This window comes from Aphelocoma coerulescens, chromosome 15, assembly GCF_041296385.1.
Source record: "Aphelocoma coerulescens isolate FSJ_1873_10779 chromosome 15, UR_Acoe_1.0, whole genome shotgun sequence".
Taxonomy (NCBI): domain Eukaryota; kingdom Metazoa; phylum Chordata; class Aves; order Passeriformes; family Corvidae; genus Aphelocoma; species Aphelocoma coerulescens.
In genome coordinates, this window is record NC_091029.1 from 14,230,556 (window position 1) to 14,243,478 (window position 12,923).

At 41.6% G+C, this 12,923-nt stretch overlaps 2 long non-coding RNA genes across 4 annotated transcripts in view; one reads left to right on the forward strand and one right to left on the reverse strand.

Moving 5' to 3' along the window:
- The window catches only part of LOC138119203 (uncharacterized), a 63,996-nt gene that overhangs the window by 17,316 nt on the left and 33,757 nt on the right, over nucleotides 1-12,923 (forward strand). The window lies entirely within an intron of this gene.
- LOC138119204 (uncharacterized) overlaps nucleotides 1-12,923 on the reverse strand; it is a 35,813-nt gene that overhangs the window by 9,915 nt on the left and 12,975 nt on the right. Inside the window, exon 3 of the long non-coding RNA XR_011155435.1 lies at nucleotides 4,828-4,944. This is a non-coding gene — a long non-coding RNA (uncharacterized lncRNA). The remainder of the gene's footprint in view (nucleotides 1-4,827; nucleotides 4,945-12,923) is intronic.

The window sequence follows — 12,923 nt, forward strand, 5'->3', positions numbered from 1 at the left end:
AGCAGCAAGGAGGTACTAACTAGTCTGACACGGTACTTTCCCCAGGAGAAGAGAATGCTGTTATAGCACCGAGAAACATTCTGACCTCAGGCAACTGATCTTAACAGTTCAGTGTCTTAAATTCAGGGAGCAAGAAGGGAACGATGATAGCACTTGCTCTTCACTGAGGCACTTGCCTCGAGAGGCCTCTCAGTCCCACTTCAGATGAACAAAGTCACTGTCCTTCTGTCAAGCACTTACAGGCACCACAGCTCCCTAACTCCACTGATGGGGACTACTCAAATTGGGTAAACCTTGTAAATCGTCTCACTAGAGAGACAGTGTCTTGGAGCCACTATCAAATCACACGAGAGGAGTCAGGTTAGATTAGATCACAGCTAAATCTATCCCAGCATCCTGTCTGTTACAATGGTCATTAGTGGATGCAAACGGAAAGCTTGTAAGAAACAAGGCAAGTCTAAAGTGATCTTGCACCAACCCAGTCCCCCCAGGAATTAGGGATTAGATGACTAATGTTCTCATAACAGGCTTTCACTGCACTGAGACCCACCTTTCCTACCTCTGTGTCTGCTTTAAAACTGTCACCCTGCAGTCAAGATGTTTGCAGAAAAATGCATCTGTAACGGGTTAAGATAGGAAAATTTCTCAGCAAAATTCCCCACATGTTGACAGAAATTAATGTTGAGATGACAGAAGACTTCAGCTGTAGGGAGGGGTTAAAACAAAGTTGAGGGCTTTACGAAGTCTTCATCCTTGGAACTCATAACCTGCCTTAAAAGCCCTCATTTGCTTCTTGACTGAACCCTGGATCTTGCACCTTCCTTAAAGAACTGACACAAGGCTGTTGGCTATTTGAGGACAGAGAGATGTTCGTGATGCTCAGGTTTAGTTCTATTCTGTTTTTTTTTTTAAATAAAATATTTAGCCTAGGCACAAGAAAGACAGTAGTACACTGTTCAGGCCACTCAGAGAATCAGATGTAGGTTCAGCTTACTTCAGACAGAAAGGGGGAATGAAACTGGGGCTTCTAAATTCTTTTTCTGTTCCAGCTTGCTGGGCTGATCCAGGAGGTCACAAGTATGCAGGGTTTTCCCAAGTCAGACCACATGTTTGGGAGTAGACAGAACAATGTCCAGACAAGATCCTTCTCTTTCCAAAGACCAGATCCAGGGAAGCTGGAAGAGGACACGTTGAGAAATTCCTTAAATACTCACAGAGTGCTCTTCTGTATATGGTGTCATGCAGAAAAAACAAGTTGCTACTCTTGGTGCTTTTTAAAACGTACCAAATTTCAGGTGGATCAAATTGTACTGTGTAACAGCTGGGAGAATATAATGCTATGGCTTCACAGTCAGGTATTCAAATGAAAGGACCTAATTTTACATGTAATTACCTCACTGTCAGTTTCTAGAACCTACCTGCCAATTAATCCCTAGTGTAGGAGGCCCTCATTTGAGAAATGGAGTGTGATCCTAGACAATTCCCCAAGCCATGTGTGTGCTCAGGGATGTCTCTGGTCTGTCTCTGTGTCCTTGTGAGGGAAAACATGCCCTGACTGTCCTGCAGACCCTGAGAGGCAGGAGCAGGTACAGCCCAGTCCTCCCAGAGTCTTCCCAAGGTCAGGATACAGAGCCCCCGCGGCAGCCCTGACCTGTCTCACCACGGCACAGATACTCTGCTGTTCTGACAGCCTGGCAGTTCATCACCCAGATGAAAGCTCTGATCTCCCCTGTTTGTCAGCAGAGCTGTCACAGGTGAAATTTTGCAGATTTCCCAAGGTAGGTGAATTACAGAGTCAAATATGACTGGGGGGCAGAGGCAGAGAGGAGGGCAGGGAATGTACAGTTATTTAGGTCTTCAAGATATCTTGGGCACGGTGCTTGGTGCTTCTGTCTGGCTCTTGCCCATGACTACTGGAAGAGGCCTAAGGGACTGTTCTTGGAATTCTCCAGATTGTCAGGGACCTGCTGCTCAGCCAATGGGCTACATACAGATTCCTCAGCTCTAGGAGGGAAAGATTTAAGCCCTGTGCTGAGCCATCTTCTAGACTTTCAGACTTCTAATGTTCACGTTAAGGAGGCCCTTCTGAGCCTTAAGCTTTTATTTTCTTATACACTAAATGTTAATTAGCTGTCCATAAAGTCTGACATTTTGAAGTAGTGAGGAATCTTATGGGTGTGGAAATTAGAATCCTGCATATCCTGCAGAGAGTCCTGATACAGGGCTCTGAATCTGGTGGCAATTCCAATGCTGTGTTTCAAAGCTCTCTTTCTGCCAGAGTGCAGAATGAGACTTAGTTTTTGAAGCTGAGTTGTCAGTAACAATGAAGTCATGTTCTGGTTTTATAGCAGACACTTGGAAACAGCCACAGACCAACAATCATTTGAAGAACTTCTCAGAAAACAAGCAGCAGACATCTTTGGAAAAGTCTAACTGTGACTGGGAGTGAAGGAAAGGGAAAGCTTACAGGTTTATCAAGCAGGAAAACCAGCTGCAGTAAAAGGAAGTGTAGTAGGCAGAACTGATCCATCTTTGTTTCTTAGGTAGTTAATCTCACTGCTATTCCAGTAAGAATTTGACAGTGCTCTACTTTCTCCGTAACTGGTCCAGCATTTAGCAAATAAACAGCAAACACTGGTGAGTTTCATTACACAATACATTTTCTTCCCTTTCACGTTGGTTTTCAAGTAGATCAGTGGCATGCTGGAAGGGTGAAAGCTCTCCCTGTCAGTCAACTTTGTATTTAATAAATCCTTTCTTTTCCTAAGTTCAGCTCATTCTGAACAGCTAATTTTGTGATGGCCTGAGGATGCAAGGAAGTCAATACTCTTTGCAGGGAAAGTCAGGGGTCAAAATCTGCTACTTGCACACTGAGTACTTCCATCTTCTGTGATATAACGTACACTGCATCTACTTGTACGATTCTAGCAGCCTTAGTCCCCTCTTTCTGGTCTCTCCAACATCCATGATACAACACAGTTGTGATGAAAAAAGTGGTGAAAGTGATCAAAATAGGTAATTTGGAAGCCTGTGCCAGGTGTAAGTGCAGGAACTGCCTCAAGTAACTGAGCCACAATTTTAACTCTATGAAACAATTTAGTTCTAACAGATCTATTGCCCCAAGCTTTCCTAGGTGGACCTGTGTTGCTGTGTATGTATGCATTTTATAGCTTTGGCCAGTCAAACACTGAAGGTACCAGGGCTTCTTTCCATGCAGTTCTGGGCTCTGACACTTACCCCAGTCACCAACTCCCTGAGAGCAGAGCAGGATATTCCCAAAGATAGCTCCAGTACACTATTTGCAGCATTTACATGGAAATGATCTCTACCTAGTCAAAGTGTCTTCAAAGGAAAATAAAGCAGAAGAGAAGTAGCTCAGGTTCGTATCACGTGCTGCTCTGAATAATGAGGAAAAGATGATGTAAAATGTGCAACCACTATTTTTTTTCCAAATGTATTTATCTATTCTGTATTTGGAAGGAACTGCCCAACTGAAGTATGTCTAAATGGCAGCAGAACTGTTTTAAGATTAGGAGCACTCCAGAGATGAGATTTCCCCAGTGTCCCCCACATGGGCCTATGATGAATCTCCATCATCAAAATAAACACACTTTTCTACTAAACACTGTTTTATATATAAAAGAATTGGCATAGACAACCTGTAGTTTATGTAAGTCAAGATTCTCTTACAGGCCCAGTACCAACTGCTATAGATGAAGGTGAAACAAAATAAAAATTGATAGGACAACTCGCCCCAAGGAGAATTCTTCCTAATTGTGGAAAGTTAGAGAGTGGCTGAAAGATGAGTTCAGACAGTACAAAAGGAAAGAGATATCAAAAAAGGACATATACATTCATTCAGGAAGAGTTTTGCCAGTTATACAACCTTGCATAAGCTAAGCTGGTTTATCTCCACACAAAGTTTCATGTTTGGCTTTTTATAGACATGGAAGGAAACAATCTCCTCAGTTGTGCCAGGACACCACAGAGGATAGCTTTCTCCCCAGCATCCATGTAACCCTGGAGCTGCTGTACAGGGTGAACGCTTCCTGGAGCACTCCCAGTTTCCCAGCACAGCCCATCAGGAGGGTCACAGTGGAGCTATGGTGCATCTGGAAGGGGTGTCTGGTTTCTGAGGCGAGGGGCAGAAGCGGGACCCCAAGGGAAGGCTCTGTCCCTGACCCCCTTTGCCCTCCCTTGTTCTGATCTTTATTGGGCCGTCTGCCTCGTAGCATCAAAGGCAAAAGCAGGCCCGTGATTTGTCCTACAACAGCTCTATAAAAAACATAATTGCCCAATAACCCTCTGTCTGCAAACCAAACCATCTTCCTGTTTCTTCTCTCATAAAGAATATTTGACAAGCCTGCTCCATCAGCTTATAAAAACCTAGAAATAGTTGCCTTCCCTTGAAAGAAACTTTACAGAAAAACAGAATAGAAAATCATTTACTTATATGTATATATAGTATGTGTATACAAGCAAATGCACTAAGACTTCCACAGCAAGTAAAATACATAAATCATTTAAAACAGCCAAGTATTAGCATGACAAGCAGAGGAAGTATTCCTTCCTAAAATAAGGATGTAGCCGTACATAGTGAATTTACAGTGTCAGAAATGTTCTGCACTAAACTGAAGAAAAGTGAGGTGGGGGGTGTGTTGCTGAACTAGACGGGGAGTGATCTAAAAATGATGCAGTAAGAATTATCGTCAATATCATCACATTATTGTGAAGCTGGATATGAGCAGAGACAATTTAGAATTATTTTTTCCCTCTTTCTCTCTTAGATCTTGTTTTCCCACATAATAACATTGTTGCAAGACTCACCAACAAAAATGATTCTTCAGCCTTCCTTTCAATAAGTATACAGATGTAAATTGTCCAGTCACCTTCTGGTTAGTGTAGGGAATAGCTCATTCAGGTGACATTCTGTCCTCAAGCATCCTTGAGAAAATACAGAGAAACTTCAAATTAAATTGCTATACTTAAGCTTTAAATCTAGACCATTTTGTGCTTCAGCCACGAAAAAGCAGTTTGAAGTAGTCCTTTGAATAATGTTGCTCTGATGTTTTTAAAAGATCAGTTATCGAACAACTTGTCTGACTGTCACAGGTTTCATTTGAAATATTGGACATAGATATACAATTAATTTGATTTGTGGTGCTGAGATTTACACTCCTAGCAAATATAGGAATACTGCATTTTAATTTACTTTCAATACAAAATAGTTGCTTTGATATGCCTGAGAGCAAACGCCTTGGGATCTGTTCCTCCCAAATGACGTCAAATAAGAATTTCTCTATTAACATCAGTGGATGAAGGATCAGGTCTTCAAAACCTAAGAATTTATGACTCCTGCTATGGGCCAAATCTTGAAGTGCTTACTTTATAACACATGGAAGATTTGAAATCAGTGAAGACAAAATGAGAAAGGTGATGCCAAAGCTAAGGGAAGGGTCCTGATTTCAGATTCCATTGCTTTAAATCCAGGGATGTTTCAGAATGCTCCGATTTAACACCAGTGTTTTGTGTAAGCAAAACCACCTGAAATCTGGAACAAGGGTATAACCACAAACTCCAAGTGGCCCTTGCAGATAAGGCCACTCTGAGCAGACGTATACATAGTTAGGATGTTGAATAATGCCTGTAATTTAAAAGTTTCAAATAATATAATCATTTCATTCATGGTACATAGGATGTCTCTTCACGTGTGTTTCCTAGATTTTTTCAGTCTTATACAGGAATGAAATATTTCTTTTCCATTCAGTTGGCTGTGCTCTGGTTTGTATTCACATAACTAATTGTCTCTGTGGGACTGAATCCTGATGACAATTATCTGTCTCCAGAATTTTATACAGCTGCCAGTCGTTGGCTGGCTAACAGTCTGCTTCCAACATCCACTCTCTTGGTTTCTTATTGTGCACTGGTTCATCTCTCTTCAGGGCCCTCCTGAGGTTAGACAATCGAGTTGTCAAAAAAGAACCATTTTCTAAGCCTTCTCTACTTTTTCTGCATTCTATCTGTTCAACACAAGGTCATTGTCACAGGGGACCAAGCCCTGCACTTCCCAGCAGATTCTACTGTATCTTTTCAGTAGTTACACTTCAGAAGTATTTTCTGCTCCCTCTCCAGGCTCTTTCCCTCCCCTTGTACCTAGTGGAGAAGCAACCTCTCTCCAACTTTTCACATATTGGAAAGAATTAATGTCCCAAGCAGCTACATTCAGAGTGACCTGCCTGGTATGGACCCGTGGCTCAAGGCAATCCAGCTGGCTTGTCTTACAATGTGAGATGATGCAGGAGTCCTACCTGTTGGCTCAAACACTGTAAGGCCAGGCTTAAAAGAACCTGAAGTCAGTGCCTGCCTCTTTCTAGTGATGTTTCAACTCTTCTCTGAAATCTTCTTAGTTCTCCCCCTATCTCCTCCCTGCATAGCGCTCCCCCTCTTAGTTCAGCTAGGTGGTGAACACAAATATTCCTGGAACACTTTCGGCAGTAATGCACAAACACTGAGAGAATCCTGAGCCCATCCTATGATGGCAAGATGGCATTTTTGTTCAATGAAGATTTCAGGCAGCATCTCACATACAACTCACCCAGAACAGTGGACAGCGAGTGACCAGTCACATATCTTGGTCATCTCAGTCTTATTCTACCTACTTCCCAAGCTGGGAATTCCTCCTTCCTTGTGTCTCCAGTAGACTTCTGTTCAGCAGCCTCCTCCTCCCACCCAGTTTGTCTCAGGGACTCCCTAGTGATTTATTCTCCCCTCTACTGAGGAAAGTTCTCAGCAGAGGCTGTGCCCATCCCGGAGCCATGCCAGCACAGATGCCTCCACCTGGGGGAAGCAGAGAACCACACGGAGCTCCTTGCTTTTAGAAGGTTCCCGAGTACTCTCCTGCTTCAGGTAGCTCCTTAATATGTGAAACTCCAGGCTTAAAAGTTGTGCCAGGTCCAACACCAGTACCGAGCAACCAGAACTTGGACCAAAACCCCATACAGGAGGGAGTTTTCACCCAAAAGAGGTACTGGGTTGGCTGGTGCCTTCATAACTCCAATCTATCAATTTTGAGCATTTCTCCCAAGGAAGAACTGGACCCAAAGGTGGGGTTTCACCTGTAGCTTTGGGACTGAAGCAACACAGGGAGGTTACAAAAAGCAAATGACATGATATTGTACAGCATCATTGCTCCTGAAGTTGGCAGGTTAAGCTTGTCTGGGCCACCAGGCTGTAATGCTGTAAGCGTAGGAAGGTTGTTACACACACTATAATTACTACACTAATAATTCTGAATTCTGTAGCATTGAAGAAGAAACTGTATGCCATTTGTGAGGATACATACCCTTAGTATGCAGTATTTATGTAGTATATTCTACTGACTTGTATGAGAAAAGGAGAAAGGTGTTGGACACAGCATGGCAGACTGAATTTTGAGCGAAAATAAAGAAGTGAAAGCCTGCTCTTAAAAAAATGAATCTATGTGTCAGTAGTGAAAAAAAGTCCATGCTGAGCAGCAGGAACCTATTGTATTTACAGTCTCCTCCACAGATACTGGTACGGTAAAAAAATAACTTGTCTTGAAACATTAAAAAAACAGAGTTGGCGATTGTGATACTGAGATCTGTGGTCCTTTGCCTTCAAGCCCAGAATTTAACTTCGAGCCTCCCTGCTCAGCAACTGTTCACAAAGTTGTTTAAAATGAAGGTCTCAGTACTGCTTAGCAAATCTGCATGGTATAAAGTTGAGCTAAACCAGAGCCTTGTTAAACCAAATAGGGCTCAGTGCTGGCTTGGCAGTTTGTTCCTGCTGTACAGAACTGAGATTCAAAGTAGAAGCTGATTTAAAAAATTGTGGAAGAACAAAACTTTCCTCTTGTTCCATCACTCTGGCGCTTAGACATGTTGAAAAATAAACAGCCAGCAACTTTTACAGCAGCAGGACTTGGAGTGTGCTACTGGGAAACCCACTAAATCTTTAAAGGAGGTACCTTTGGAAGTATTTTATAGACACTCATCTCCCCAGCAGGAAAGCTCGTGCTGGAAAGAGACATCTTTAACAAATAAATAATAGTTTATTAAATCACTTGTCTCCACAGCAGGAAATAAACTGGGGGGTGGGAAGGAGGGTGGTGGGTGACAAAAGAAGGGAAACAAAAAATGTTACCCTTGTAACCCCTCTGTTCCAACAGAGCTGTATTTATTTAAAACACTCTTCTCCTAAGACAGATGGAAAAAATAATTAACCCAGCCACCCACCCCTTTTATTAAACTCCTTTGTGACCACCAGGGATACGATTAACATGGCCACCATAAAAACCCAGTCCCCTACCCTCAAAATAAAGAGAAAAACACAAGTAAGAGTGAGACACCGTGCAGGGCAGGAAGTAAATTAAGAACCTGCCTTTAGGGCAGTGAAATATTTTTCCGAGTACCTGCTGGAAAATTTGACAGAATCATAGTGAAGGGGTAAGCATTCAGTTTATCTCAGTATGACCTTGAGGACCCACTTCTGTGGGAGTCTTCCTCACGCAACCAATTTGTGGGGAAACTGTGTGGAAGTGCCATCACTCAACAGCAGAGTAGGGACAGAGGACACAGTGCCACTTGTGAGGACAGAAGGGCAATTTACAAGTTGTCCCAAGCTTTCCCAGTTTTGAAGCTTGTCCAAATCCTCTGATGTCCCATGTGCAATCCCAGAAATGCTTGGGGTGCTAGGTATCTATCTGATATTTTTTATTCACTTGAGTTTTCTATCATCTTCCTATTGCTGCTTCAAGGCATTCTGTGCCTATGGAAGGCCAGGCCAGATTTCCCCAGGAAAAGCTGTCTTCATTTATACAGTGGAAGTCTGGATTTCTCCAGTTGTTTACACAGCACCATGGCCAATCCAGGTACATGGATCCCAAGCAGCAGATTTTTCTCCCTCTCTACTACTGCCTTTTATAGTCACCTATACCTCAGTTTCCAGTTCAAATTAGCCCCATGTACAGAAGATCAAAGATGCTCAGGTCAAACAACCTTCATCCCTTTGTGATGATTCTTCTGGGATCTCCTGAGCTCCACAACCCTCCATGTCATGAGAATCATATGAAAAACAGATCTTAAACCTATCTGTGGCTACTCACATGTTCTCATGGGCCAAGTGGTTACAAAACCAGATGAAAACAAATTAACAGAAGGCTATAGTAGGCTTTGTGTACTTGAGTCTGAAGTTACAGGAGTCCACAGTGGGGGCACCACCACACTGAGATACTGGCTTCACTGTATTATTCCCATGTTATCTTTAGCAATAAACTTGCCCTTTCTGTGTATGTGTATACTGACATTCACTCCTGACTGCAGCACTTCATTTGTTAGGATTACCCCAGGCAAGAGGAGATCAGCCAGAATCACAGTGTAGAATAGGCTTTTCATCAGAGCAGCCTGACTAAAAAAGGTTATGTATTGTGTCTACCAGTGCATAATGGTGATGAGAAGCCATGCCAAATGTGGCAGCCTAGGACTAGAAGCTGCCAGGGTAAAATGATAGTCATCTCCAAGGTGTAAGATCTGTCAGCTTCCCAAAGCAAAGATTTCCATTCTGTGATTGCCAAGGAAGCTCCTTGCATGCTGTCATCATTATATAAGGAAGCACTGAAAACATTCTGAATATCTTGTGAGAACACATTCAAAGAAAATACTCCTCAATACATTTGATTTCAAGCTGACTTGGGAAGCCTTTTGCTCACCTTCTATTAACCACAGCCCTGAGTGTTCTGCTTTTTATCCCTCAGGAAAAACTGGAGGCCTGCAGGCTTAGTCAGAACCTGTTCCTACAGAACATTATAGAACCCCTGTGCTGTGGTAGATGGTGACAGTGGGAGGATGAGTGGTACCAGCTCAAGTACAGGATGAACAAACTCACTTCTTGTATGGACAAAAGGTCTGCATTGAGCCGTCCCAGTAACAATTGTTTACATTGTTCTGTAAATACAGAAAAAAGATACCTGGAGTGCAGGTAAAAGGAACATATAACCCATACTGATAATATGGACTGGAGTAGATGTTCCCATTTTAATAACAGCCTGTTAAAAAAAGAGTAATATTAGCACTGTATAGGTCAAAGTCTCTCCAGATCCCTTGGTAGAGTGAAGTTTTATTTAGTAAATGGCTTCAAAATACATGATTGAGTAGGAACAGTGGGATGGGGAAGAGGTAACTACGATACTATCCATTTAGGGCAACAGTAATCAAAATCAGAAAATTAAACCTAATATTTGCTAGTCTCTCATTTCTTAGAGAAGCCAAACACTACAGTACCTGTTGTTACAGATAATGGGGGGTTGATAACTAGGCTATTGTATGTGATTGCAGATTTTAGGGAATGTTAGACTAGCACAGTGTGGTTCAGCAAAAGGGCACTCAGTCAGGAAACTGCATTTACTGCTAGCTCTGCCACTGGAGTGTTTTGAGTAAATAATTTTGTTCCTATCTGTGAAATGATAAGGACAAATGTGCTTTCTTTATAAGACATATATTGTCATGAATGGATAAAAAGTGTTAGAATGAAAAACAAATGTTATTGGATAGCTGAGACTTGACTTAAAGTATTACTGGAAGGTACAGTCTAGTTGGAAGTGGGAATATTCTAACTGAGCTGGATGTGGAAATCTCACAAAAGTATTTTTCATGACTATGTGGAGATGACAGAATCGTAACTTTAATGTCCTGTCTGGATGGCTTTTGTACAGCAACGTGCATCCTGTTTGGCAGAGCTTAGGATATCTTCATACAAATATTTTAATGCCTAGCTGCTACTTATTTAACGACTTTAGAAATAGTTTTAGTTTATATAAATTTTATCATATTCTCAGGAGGGATCAGAAGTCAAAACCCGAGCCTTGGGATCCAAGGGAGGGACTGACCTTGCCAGATTTTCAACTTCTGGTTATTGGCAGTCCAAGTATTTCTTTCCTGCTGCTCTGACAACCAATCTGTTTGTCTGGCAAGCAGTCATGAAACAGCTGATGTGGGTTGGCCCTGCTCACTGGCATTTCAGCATCACTTGGTAGCATTCATCTGCTGCTTGTGGAGATGGATCTCAAAAAAGAGATTTTGAGGGGTTTAACCAATTTCCTGAGTTCTGCCCATCAGCAGTGTCTTCATTTCCTGCCACTTTATAAAACAGGCTCAAGTTACAGTTACAGACTTGTTTTGGGTTATTCTAAGTAACTCCACTGAGCTGCTTCAAGTTTACACTCATGTGGGATCCTGCTGCAAAGACCATGGGGATTGATGGGAATCTTCAGTAGACTTTTTATCAGCCTTGATTCTTCATTGTTCAAACCTATCAAAATTTTACCATTCACTTGAACAGAAGCAGGAATAAATGCCTAAAGAAGTGGTAGTTAATCCCTCACCATGTAAATTGTTCATGGATCGGAAAAAGTAACAAAGCAGTTAAAAAACTAGTCTGAATCCTGTACTGAATGAATGCCATACATTTTGCATGTAAGTAATTTCATCTAATATTTAACTAAGAACTAATGGGTGCTGCTCTATTGTTTTCTTCTGAAAGAAATCAATTTCTTAGCTGTATGGCAGTATTGTATGAAAAGGGATTACTGTGTACATAAAGACTTTCAGTATTTGGCTCCTACCTAGGTGTTTCTGGTAGAGTTTAGCTTCTGTGGGACAAAACTTTACCTCATTAGAATGTTAAAGTTTCAGGACTGTGAAATAAGCTCATACTAGTTGTAGCTTGGAGGGGTACAAGGGTCTGGACTGGGGATGCTGAGAAAAGCTGAACTGCATTAGGTCCATTGATTGCTCTGGGTTTTTTAGATTTAAAACGGGTTTCTAGAACAAGTTTCCCTGTTTGTTTATTGACATGATTTCCCTGACAACTCTGCCTCACTGATACCCAGATCCATGGTCTATTCATGCACAGGACGTTGGACTAAAGGCATCATTTCATGTGACAATTAGAAGGGTTTTTTTAGAGAAAGTGGGGTTTGTGTTTTTTCCCTGTTATCTGGCAGAAGAATAATGAAATAACGAAAGCAGATAATCAAAACCAGCACAAACTATGAGTAATGCAGAATCACAGGTTATACTGGGAGATTAGAGGGGGAAGGACTACTCAGCATTGACCACCTTCAGTAAGAGAAGCTAGAGTTGCTGTGTTGTCACACATGAAGCTGCCTGAGCTGGTCTTTAATTACTGAGGTAACAAACTGCGTAAGAGCACATCATCTAATAAGATTTTATGGGACACAAAGTTTAGGTTTAAGTTTTTAAAACTAGGTGATCACAAAACTGAAATTCTCCACCGTATTTACATTTTCATTTCAAATAAAATAGTATGTTCCTGAGTGCTTAACTTCTGTACCACAGTAAAGTGGGTTTGCTTGTACTTGGGTAAGTTTAATACATTTCAGTGCTGTCACTGTCTCAACTAATATATATAATTTTGCTGTTGAGTTTAGCCCACTTTTGACAGACAATTCAGAGATGGCTCAATTGTGTCAGGAGGAAAATCTTTCTAGGAACTGACATTGAACCAAAATTTCCTGCTCAAGTCAACCAACCATTTGTCTTCAATTACTGATAGCTTTTCACAACATAACTAACTTGAATTGAACATTATTTTCTGTTCATTTTTTGTATCTCCTCTTGTAATGATATCAAAGCTGAGGAGGCTGGGAACCTGGTTTGCTTAGAGAGAATGAGACAAGCACAAATGTGTGCTTTGGCAGGAAGATTCCAGGTCTCAAGGAAAACAAAAGTGTTAGAAAGCAGGAAATCCTGATCCTGGAAGAAAATTATGTACTTCTGAAAACTTGGGGCAAATTTAATGAGCTGGCACAAGAGGACAAAAAAAAAAAAAATTGCCTATGCTTTCAAAACACTGTGCATGGTCAGTTGTTTTAAAAAACACTGTCA